Source organism: Cupressus sempervirens, chromosome 4 (assembly GCF_028749045.1).
Source record: "Cupressus sempervirens isolate cs-2001-9-10 chromosome 4, ASM2874904v1, whole genome shotgun sequence".
In the NCBI taxonomy this organism is placed as follows: domain Eukaryota; kingdom Viridiplantae; phylum Streptophyta; class Pinopsida; order Cupressales; family Cupressaceae; genus Cupressus; species Cupressus sempervirens.
The window spans coordinates 28,004,164-28,014,867 of NC_143121.1; the positions used below are offsets into that span (position 1 = coordinate 28,004,164).

Sequence of the window (10,704 nt, forward strand, 5' to 3'; positions counted from 1 at the left end):
TTAGCACATAGATTTATCATAGATTAGTTCCTTAGTCTTCAAATGGGCTAGCTAGAACTACACAAGTTTCATCATCTTAGCATGAGCCAATGCAGCCATTAGTAAGCCTATTGGAAAAGGAACTACCCTCTAAGCATATATTACGCCAACTTGAACATCTTCATTATCTCTTGGGAGAATGTGAAAGACATGAAAGCATGTTGCCTCTTTTAGAACATACATTAATAGAAAGAAAGACAAATGGTGAACTAGATTATCTAATGTTTGCAATTGTAGAGAATGGTAGAGATAATGGAACTTCTTAGTTGGGTTCTAAATTTTCAACAAAAAATTAAAAAATTGGGCCACCAATGTGTGGGAATGGAACAATTGTTGGGGTGGGAATTGCTTCTACATCTAGGTATTCACTTCACAAACATCATTGAGCATTCTTTCTGGGTTTGGAGTTGTAAATGCAAGGCTTGAGAGTGCAACATCATCAGACATACTTTCCCAGATGGTACTAATACTTAAAACCGAAGTTGCAAGAGAATACTTGGTGATAGTAGCAGACCTATTACTAGAGTTTTCTCAAGAAGATACAACAATCAAGATTAATATGTGTAACCCAGGCTTCCTAATTTGTCTTTCCAGATGCTTAATAAGTTTGAATCTCTTATTCTTTTAAATATTTTGAAATGCATCAATTAGTTATCAACAAATCTAACTTTTTTATACTACCTACACAATGAGCAGATGCAATGAACCATCTTATCCCTCACCTTGAGCATCATGATGGATATATTATTTCTCAAATACATGGTGAAGCACTTAATGCATTTTACAATCTTTTTAAGATAAACAAGAGAAGAAAAGAACAAGTAGTAGAAAATGGCATCATTCCACATTTAATGCACTTTATTGTTACAGACTCTCACTTAAAGCAAACTTCTTTTTATTTACTTTGTGATATGGCTCATGCTTCTCGCTATACTAGGGAGAAACTATGAGTGTAAAATAGGTTGGATGTTTTATTTGAGCTTACTAGATGATGAGGTTTGGGCAGTGAGTGTGCTAGACTCACTTATAGTTTGTCTAGCTCATGAAAATGATCATCAGGAAATTGAGCAAGCTTTTTTCAAGAAGGAAGTTGTACAAAAGTTGGTCACTTTCTTTGAGTGTTACGGTAAACAATCTTTTGTGCATATACTTGAGCGATTCCGTAAGATAATCACAAAATATACTAGCATAAATACAACACTATTTGTTAATGGACTAAGTCCATTACTTGTGGGAAGGCTTGATCATCAAGATACAATTGCTTGACTCAATCTACTCAAGTTGATAAAGGCTATCTATGAGCATCATCCTCGACTTAAGAAACTTATAGTTGAGAATACTTTTCCTCTTAAGCTACAAAGGATTATTGAAGAACAAAGGGATGTAGAGTGCTCTTTGGCCAGGTGCTTGTTGAAAAATGGCAACAATAGGCTACTAAAAGCTCTCCACATTAATACTATTTTGTAATGAAGTTTTGGATGTCTCATACAATAATTGAGGGAAAGTTGTGCTGTCTTGTATTACGTATCATTTTTTTTGTGTAAGTTTTTTATGACCTATTATAATGAAAAAAATTAAATGCATGGAATCATATAGGTACTGATTCATCGTCTTTGATGTAGAAAGCCCTTGTAAATTGGAAATACATCATGTTTATACTTAGAAGGTATGTGTATAATTGGAAAAAGAGGTTTATGTACTGATGTAATATAACAAGTTGTTCTCAAGTGCTTTTAGGTTAATGTAAGCTTATTACTTTCTTAAAGTGAGGAAAATTAGGGTCCTTTTTTCAAGAATTAACCTTCCCTCACTTAGTAAGTTTTCATGAAATAACGATACTAACCTTGGAGATATGCCATTTCTGAAATAAATACTCACAAATGTGATGAAGGGTGCTCCCCTTGACACCATAAACTTATAATAGAAACAAAGAAAAAAATTAGCAAATGTGAGAACAAAATATGGACTTTTTATTTGCACCGCAAATGTGGTATTATAGAATTCACAAGTACAATATGCTAACCTACATGGGCACCTTCATTATAATCATCTGCAAGACAAGCTGTGAACTACACCCAGAGTTGTCCTAGACAATATTTTGGCCTTTCTTAAATAGGAAATTTTATGCTGCTCGGGAAGGTTCTAGACAATGAAACTTAATACCTAGGGTCGACAGACCCTAACAATACATCTAGAGTTGGCGAAATACATCTTTAACAATTATTTTAGATATTTCAGGTAGTCCAACTTCGGAAGGCCATAACTCTCAAATCGTTGCTCCGATTGGCTATTATAACCACTTTTTAGAAATGCCAGCTCATCATCTATAGGCCTGAAACAATGCAAGCACCTTTCTATTGAGTTTTTGGACCTCATCCAAGCACTCTAAGGCCTCTAATTGTGAGCATGAAGATTTTTTTGCAAATTTTTTCATAGAAAATGCGCAATAACTTCTCCAATACTTAAGCTGGAGCAATGAGATTTTTCATGGTAGGCTTATAACTCTAAAATGAACCTTCCTGTAAAAAATTAGAACATTCCTAGCTCATATGAAAAACTGACTAAAAATAGCAAGTTCCCATAAATAGTAACCACCCTGTCTACTATTCCTTATTAAAATAGAAAAGACTAAAAAATATATTTTTGGGTGATGTAAGATTGATGTTACTCCCAGGATGCTCCTACATTAGACACTCGGGGTAATTTGAGAAGTGATTCCGTCATGTCTCAGGTGTTCAGAGGAAAACTAAGACAATTAACCTCCTCATTTTCTAGCCATGATGAATCCTCAATTGGTCTCCCTTTTCATTTGACCAGATATTCCTCATAAGTTTTGTTCTTAGTACTTTTGGCAACACGACTGTCCAATATCTCATCAATCTCCTTTGTAGCCGAACTAGTTGCTGGAATACTCCACTACGCTTCTTCAACTTTATCTTCATCACCTCCTTCATAATACTTTTTCAAATATGAAATGTTAAATACTAGTGAAATATTCAATTTAGTAGGCAACTCCATTTCAAATGCATTTCTAGAGTCATGCATTTTCATTATTTTGCACAGTCCAAACTTCTTCATCTTCAGCTTATTATATGTACCCATTAGAAATGCTTTTTTCTTTAATGAACCATGACTTCATCTCCAATCTAAAATTTTGTATACCTCCTTTTCACACCTACCTTAACGTTATACTACAAATTCATTTTTATGATGTGCTTTCTCACCTCCTCATGGATGTTCTTCAAATGTTCAACAAGATCTTCTGCTTCAACACTACTTATCTCACCTTTATCCAAATGTCATAATTTAGAAGCATTTCTAGGACTACTCCCATATACAATTTGGAATGGTGATTTACTAGTACTCCTATTGACATAATTATTATATGCAAATTCTGCTTGTGGTGATATCATATCCCATCCTTTTTTGTTTATCTCCAACCAAGCATCTCAGCAAGTTTTTCAAACTATGATTCACAACTTCTATCTGTCCATTAGTTTTTGGATGATGTGATGAACTAAACTTCAAATTTGTCTTCAACTTCTTCCACAATGTACGCCAACAATACCTAAAATTTTTGGTATCTATTAAGTATCAAAATTTGCACCCAATACTGAATTTTGGAAGTTTAGTAATTCTGACTTAACATGGGAATCACTTCACTTCGTGGGACCTATAAATGAAATGAGACCTCTGAATTCTAGGCTGGCTCCTATTGGATATTCAGTGATATTTCCAAGATCCTAACTTAAATTCAGGGAAAAGGGAAGAAAATGTTGAAAATGAACCTAAACCTACAACCTAAACTAGGAGATGGTGATACACCAAAATGATGATAAAAACTCAAACATACTTAACAGAAAAGGATCAGATAGCTACTTGGAGTACATGCAAAACACTTGTTTCTGTAAAGATTTGCATAAATAATTTGTAATAAGGTTTGAAGAATAAACTAATTTCACCTTTAAAAACATGAATTACAACTTGCAGATAAACTTACTTTCCTATAACTAGGTGCTGGAATGAGACATAATAGCAAGGAATAATGACAATTTACATATTATTCTATCATATCATTCTGACATTACACACAAAACTAAAGGAAGAAAGGAGGTTCATATTGATGTCAAAATAACATGAACACAAATACTGTCACCTATATTGAATTTCCACAGTGAATTACAAACTTTTACAACTAAGAGTCAAGGACTCAAAAAAGTCACAAAAACCTCTATGCATAATCAGAACTGCCCAAAATGAGTTACAAACTTCACTAAATACCACGCCCAACTCTTGGGTCGAATGCAGAAAGATAGCCCAGAAATGAGGGCTTAGAAACTTCCAAAAATGAAGTCTCATTACTCATAAGACTGCACTCAGTCATTAGGAACCCTATGACTCACATAAAACTGCCCCAAAAAGTCTTCAATAGTCAATAGAGGCCCTCAAAATGACTTGGTAAAGTCAAATTTGACTCCAGACTTCTACCTAAAAAGGCTCCTAATGTTTTCAACTAACTCTCTTAAAGACCACAACATGAGAATAAAATGACTCATTTGATTCTCTTTTTGCATTAATGATAGAAAAATATTTAATGACTTATAATTATATCATTAAAACATTTTTCTTTTACAATATTAGAATTTATATGCAAAATAAAATAAACAAGTTAAAAACCCATATCCTAAGGCATTGCATAAAAAACCCCACCTTTCACTTAAAATAAATACAAAGTTTGAAAAAATTAAAAAAACCCATCTATGAGCTAGTGAACTTCAAAACATATGAAAAATTACAAAGGAGATACTAAGCCTTAGTAACCCTAAACACTTTTTCATTATCGCATTTTGCATTTGATGGAAGAATCTAGAAAATTTGAGGGTTTTAGTCCTTTTGCGTGCCACCATGAACAGAGGTTTGCTGGTTTTGAAGCCACCATGAATGCATTCTTTAAGGTATTTTGAAATATTTGTCATTTACTGTTCTAAATTTCTTTTGATTTATTGGTGGCTGCCAAGAGTGTTTTCCATCGATTCTTCATGATATTTTATAACAACAATCGACATTCTTTTCACTCTTTTTCTGTCACTGTGAATATGCTGGCGTTGTTTTCCCTTTTGCTGCCATTATGAATTTGAGGTTTTTAAAATCATTTCTAACTGAATTCTAGAAGTTGTATTTTTGTGAAAACCAAAATGAGGTTTTTCCTTTTGCAGTTCGGCTAACTCAAAACTGTCATATCATAATCCACGGGTGCCATTGTTATCTTTGCTCGATGTTGTTATCAAGGGTTTATTGGTTTTAAATAGTGTTCACTCTGATTTTGGTTTTTTATTAACAAATATATGTCCATTTTCTTTAATAAAAAAGTGCAACTTTCTCTAATCAGATCACAGTTCTCAACTTTCAAACCTTCTACTCACCCACTAAACTCCTTTGTGTAATATCAAGAACCATAAGGACCTTATGGTACAAGCAGTAGCTTGAGATTTGGGTGGAAAAATTTACGTAGAACAGCTTCATCAACAGAATCTCCACCTTCCATTAAAAATACAATCTCCTCTTCACTTACCTTAATAATATTTGCACTATCCCATATACTCAAAATGCCCTCACGAGCTGCTTGTGCTAAATGTGATAATGGAAGTCTCAAATTAGGATCATATGAAAGCACAATGCTAGCATCCTTTGTTATTTTCATTGCACCTAGATGTGCTAATCTACATGGCTCTGCAATTAGACTTATAGATCCATAATGGAGAATTTTTTTCCTGTTTGATGAGATCCACTTTAAGTTCTGATTCAAGAAGTAGCATATCTACACTAAAATTTCAATAAAACATGAACTCGCATTCACCATCAACCCTTAAAGTGACAAATGCCAAAGCTGTCTAAGCTCCAGAATCGAAGTGCATGCGCTTGCTATTGACATTGTTTTTCTCCAAGATATCAACAAGCATATATCCAAATTTATCTTCTCCAACCTTCCCAATAAATGCAGATGAGCCACCAAGTCTAGCTATAGCAATGAAAAAATTTATAAGTGCACCCCCTGGAGCCTTTTTGAAGGCAGGTGCTTTAGCCAGTGATAGTCCTCCAACTGTGGGGACAAAATCAATCAGCATCTCTCCAAAGCAGACAACAAGCAATGATTCTCCATCTAGCTGGTCATTTTTGCCAGTTAGTTATGCTCTCACAAAACTTATTAACTCCTGTTTGAGCAATCTTGATGGGATTAGACTCCATATAGCTACCATAAAATGGAATATTGGCCTTAGTTGCATTCTATTTCAGCTAGTCAAAGGCACATGCACATTTTATTCTTTTAGTTCTTATGCATAGTGATCAACTTTTAAATGTTTGCTGGAACTGTTCATTATGCAAGATCTTGTAACTAGTATTGTTATTGTCTTCTCCTGCTCTTCTTACTTTACAACATCCATAAACAGGTTTTAGCTTTCAAATTTTTGTATGTTGTTTTTTCTCAATGCTCTATTTTCTAGCAACTCACTCTCTAACAGAAAACTAATTCTCTTCGTGGCAACAATATCAAAAGCAGTTTCTCTTCTTGTTTCTTTTTGAATGCATTATGAGTTACAATAGTGATAATGATAATTATTTCATGAGGTTTAAGCATGGGCTTGTGACACTCATGAAACTACTCTCTTGTGATTGCAAGCTTGTTCTTGATTATAATGAAAGGTTCCATATCAGGTTTAATATGTCCCTTTAAAATTATAGTTTATGCCTTTTTTTTTGTCACTTGAGCACTTAGAATACACTTGCTATTTTTACATGTATTCAAAATAGGCAAGATATTGCATGTGTGGGCACATAGTCGCAAATAATCAGTCATTGCTTAGATCTTTTTAAGATCTAACCCCATTTTTCCCATGTAGGAGAATGAAGAGCCAGAGCTTGTTAGATTGAGAGTTGGATCAAGAGTAGCAACAAAGAACATTTAACTTGTCAAAGACTAAAAGGAAATGACTGGTTACCTCTGACTCTACCTCCTTGTGCTATGTTTTTCTTATTCTCAATATGTATAAAAGTAGTATTCAGACTCATAGCTTGTGTGAGATTTTTCATTTTCAGCATTTTTCCATTCATTTCATATTTTACAAAAATAAAATTGTACATATCAGTTGATGACTTATACAATGAACATTGTATCTCCTTTTGCTCATGTTCTTTATATGATTGCAAAAATGATGAAATTTAAATGAATAGAAAATGGATATTTCCTTTTGAAATGTTACTTGAAGTAAAATTCAGCATGTGTAGAATTTTAGTAACAGTATCTCGATCTGAAACTATACTCTTTGGCAAACCATGTAGTCTCATCACTTCTTTGAAAATTTTTTTTGCCACATGAACAACATCACTAGTCTTCCTGCAAGGAATAAAATGTGTCATCTTTGAAAACTTGTTAACCACCATAAAAATAGAATCATACCTACGCTGTGTCCTCAATAATTCAAAAAAAAAATCCATGCTAACATCCTCCCACCACTTCTCTAGTATAGGTGATGGCTGATATAACCTTGTATTCTGCTTTATCCTTTCGCCATCTAATATACTCTACAACTTTGTACAAGCTTCTTCACATCTTGCTACAACTGTGGCTAGTAATAATTATCAGCAACCAAAGCTATGGTTTTGTCTCTGCCAAAATGTCCAACCAATCCTTCACTATGCTTTTCTTTGATGAGATTCTCTCTCATTGAACTTCTAGGAATGCACAACTAGCTTCCTTTGAACAACATATATCCTAGATCATGAAATACAACCACTTTGTCTTGTCAAGTGTAACAACTTTTGTACAAGCCTTTCGCGCTTCACCAAAATTAGAATCATCTGGATACAAAGTACTTAGTTCCTTGAACCCAACCACCTCTATCTGCATTTGTGTCAACAAAAGTTGTCTTCCACTAAGAGCATTTGCAATTTTTTTAGACTTCTCACTACTCTGTTTCAAAAAAATGTATAACTCTACAAATACTCAACCCACTTCAAATGCCTTTGGTTCAATTTTCCTTGACTATTCAAATATTGCAAAGCTTGATGATTAGTATACAAAACAAACTCCGTAGGAAGAAGATAGTGTATCCACTTCTTCAATTCTTGAACTATAGCATAAAATTCATGATCATAAATAAAATATTTTCTTTTTGCACCATTCAACTTCTCACTAAAATAAGCAGTGGGTCTACCTTCTTGGCTCATTACAACTATTATTGCAGTACCACTAGCATCATAGTATACTTGAAACACCTTGTTAAAATATGGAGGTGCTAAAAAAGGTTGCTCAATAACTTTCTATTTCAATAGATTATAACTCTTATCTACCCCTACAGTCCACTTAAACTCTTTCCTATCCCCTCTCATTATTTGATTCAAGGGTCCACAAATATTGTTAAAACCTCTTATGAACTTTCTATAAAAACTAGCCAGTCCATGAAAAGATCTTACCTCAATTGCACTCCTTGGAGTATGTTATTCAAGGATAGCCTTCACTTTCTTTGGATCCATTTTCAAATCTTCAGATGAGACTACAAATCCCAGTTACACCAACTCATTTACAAAACTACACTTCTTCAGGTTTACCAACAACTTTTCTTCCCTCAACTTATCAAACACCTTGAAAATATGAATCAAATGCTCCTCCAATGTCTTACTAAAGATCAGTATATCATCTAGGTAAACAATGACAAACTTACCCAGAAACTCCTTTAGTACCTCATTCATGAGCTGCATGAAAGTGCTTGGTGAATTGGTTAGCCCAAAAGGCATGAATAACCACTTGTACAACCCTTCTTTGGTCTTGAAAGAAGTCTTCCACTCATCACCTTCTCTAATGTGAATTTGATAGTACCCACTCTTTAAATCTTTCTTTATGAAATACGTAGCTCCACTCAAATAGTCCATAATATCATCCATCCTTGGCAATGGAAATCTATACTTGATTGTGATCTTTTTGATATCATGAGAATCGATGCACAACCTCCATCCTCCATTCTTCTTTGGTGCTAATATTTCTAGTACAACACATGGACTTAGACTCTCTCAAATCAACCCCTTTTGCAATAACTCATGAACTTGTCTATTCAACTCTTCACTTTCTATTGGTGTCATTCTATGCCATGCCTTGTTTGGAAAACTGGCTCTTGGAACCAAATCCATTTGGTGACCGATCTTCCTCATTGGGGACAATCCATCAGGTATATTATCTAATACAATATTAGAAAACTCTCCCAAAATATTTGCAACTTCCATAGGTACCTCCTCTACTTCTTCTTTACTATCTTTTGGAATTATAGCAAAACACATATGCTCATGCTTCATACCTTTCAGAAACTCTTTTCCATTAACAAAACATATTCTAGTAGCTCTACATACCTTTTCTTCTTTCTCCTTCAATGACTTCAACTTAGGTTTCACTCCATCCTTGGTCAGAGTGTTGGTATTTGCTCGCCCATCATGTACAACATGCCTATAAAACTGCCATGGCCTACCCAACAACATATGACATATGTCCATAGGTATGATATTGCAAGGTATCTCATCCTAGTAGATTCCAATCCTGGACTTCACTGAGCACTGCTTATTGACCATGACCTTGTGGTCATCTTGCACCTAAGCAATATGATATGGATGTGGGTGTTTCTACCTCTTCAACTTCAATTTGGTGACCATCATTTCTAACAATAGATTGTCAATACTACTACCATCAATGATCGCATCACAACATTATCTTCACATCTGCACCTTGTGTGAAACAAGCCCCTTCTTTGATTAGGTTCATTCTCACCACTTAGCAAGACTCTTTTGTTAACTAGGAATTCTCTTCTTTCAACATCTTTAGAATGTGACTATCTGACATCTTCATCAACATGTGAAACTTTGGCTTGATCTTCTATTATTTGATATGTCCTTCCTTGGCACTAGGTAGATTCAAATGCTCTATACCCTTCTTCTCCACAATGAAAAAATTTCCCACAAAAGCCTCCTCTTCTAGATCTTTGTCCTCTACCTCTTGCTCTCTAATCTCTATTGTTATGATCATATAAATGATTGGAATTGTTTCCTCGCTAGTTATGAATACTACTTCCTACCTCATCCTTGTTCTTTTGATCATCTTTTCGGCTACCATAAGATCGTCTGCCAGATCTTCCACCACGACCTCTTCCACTATTCTTGTTGTCAAACTTCTTGCTCAGTTTTTCCTCAACTTTTAGGGAAAATTAGTATGCTTCCTTAATACTATTCATTCAAACCAGACTCAACTTGTTCTAAATGCTTGTCCTTAACCCATTAAGATAACAAGCTATTTTCTCCATATCAGCTTTTGCATGGCCAGTTCTAATGAGAACTCAATAGAACTCTTTGGTATATTCTTGAACAGATTTTCCCACTTCCTTTAACCCTTGAATTTTCTTCTTGATGAAGGGTGCTCTCGTTAATACCATAAAATCATAACAAAAACAAAGAAAAAAATTAGCAAATGTTAGAACAAAATATGGACTTCTTATTTGTGCTACAAATGCAGTATTACAAAATTCACAAGTATAATATGCTAACCCACATGGGTGCCTCCATTAAAATCATCTACAAGACAAGATGCGAGCTACACCCAGAGCTATCCTAGACAATGTTTGGGCCTTT

General features: G+C 34.4%; 1 long non-coding RNA gene and 2 pseudogenes across 1 annotated transcript; 2 read left to right on the plus strand and 1 right to left on the minus strand.

The window, feature by feature from the left end:
* Positions 1-350: 350 nt before the first annotated feature.
* LOC149559784 (MAP3K epsilon protein kinase 1 pseudogene) lies at positions 351-1,506 on the plus strand (annotated as a pseudogene).
* Positions 1,507-4,838: 3,332 nt separating this feature from the next.
* LOC149559785 (uncharacterized) lies at positions 4,839-7,292 on the plus strand. Its single transcript, XR_016363307.1, has 2 exons — positions 4,839-4,994; positions 6,939-7,292. It is a non-coding gene; the product is annotated as an uncharacterized LOC149559785 (long non-coding RNA).
* LOC149559786 (putative fructokinase-6, chloroplastic pseudogene) lies at positions 5,459-6,323 on the minus strand (annotated as a pseudogene).
* Positions 7,293-10,704: the final 3,412 nt, after the last annotated feature.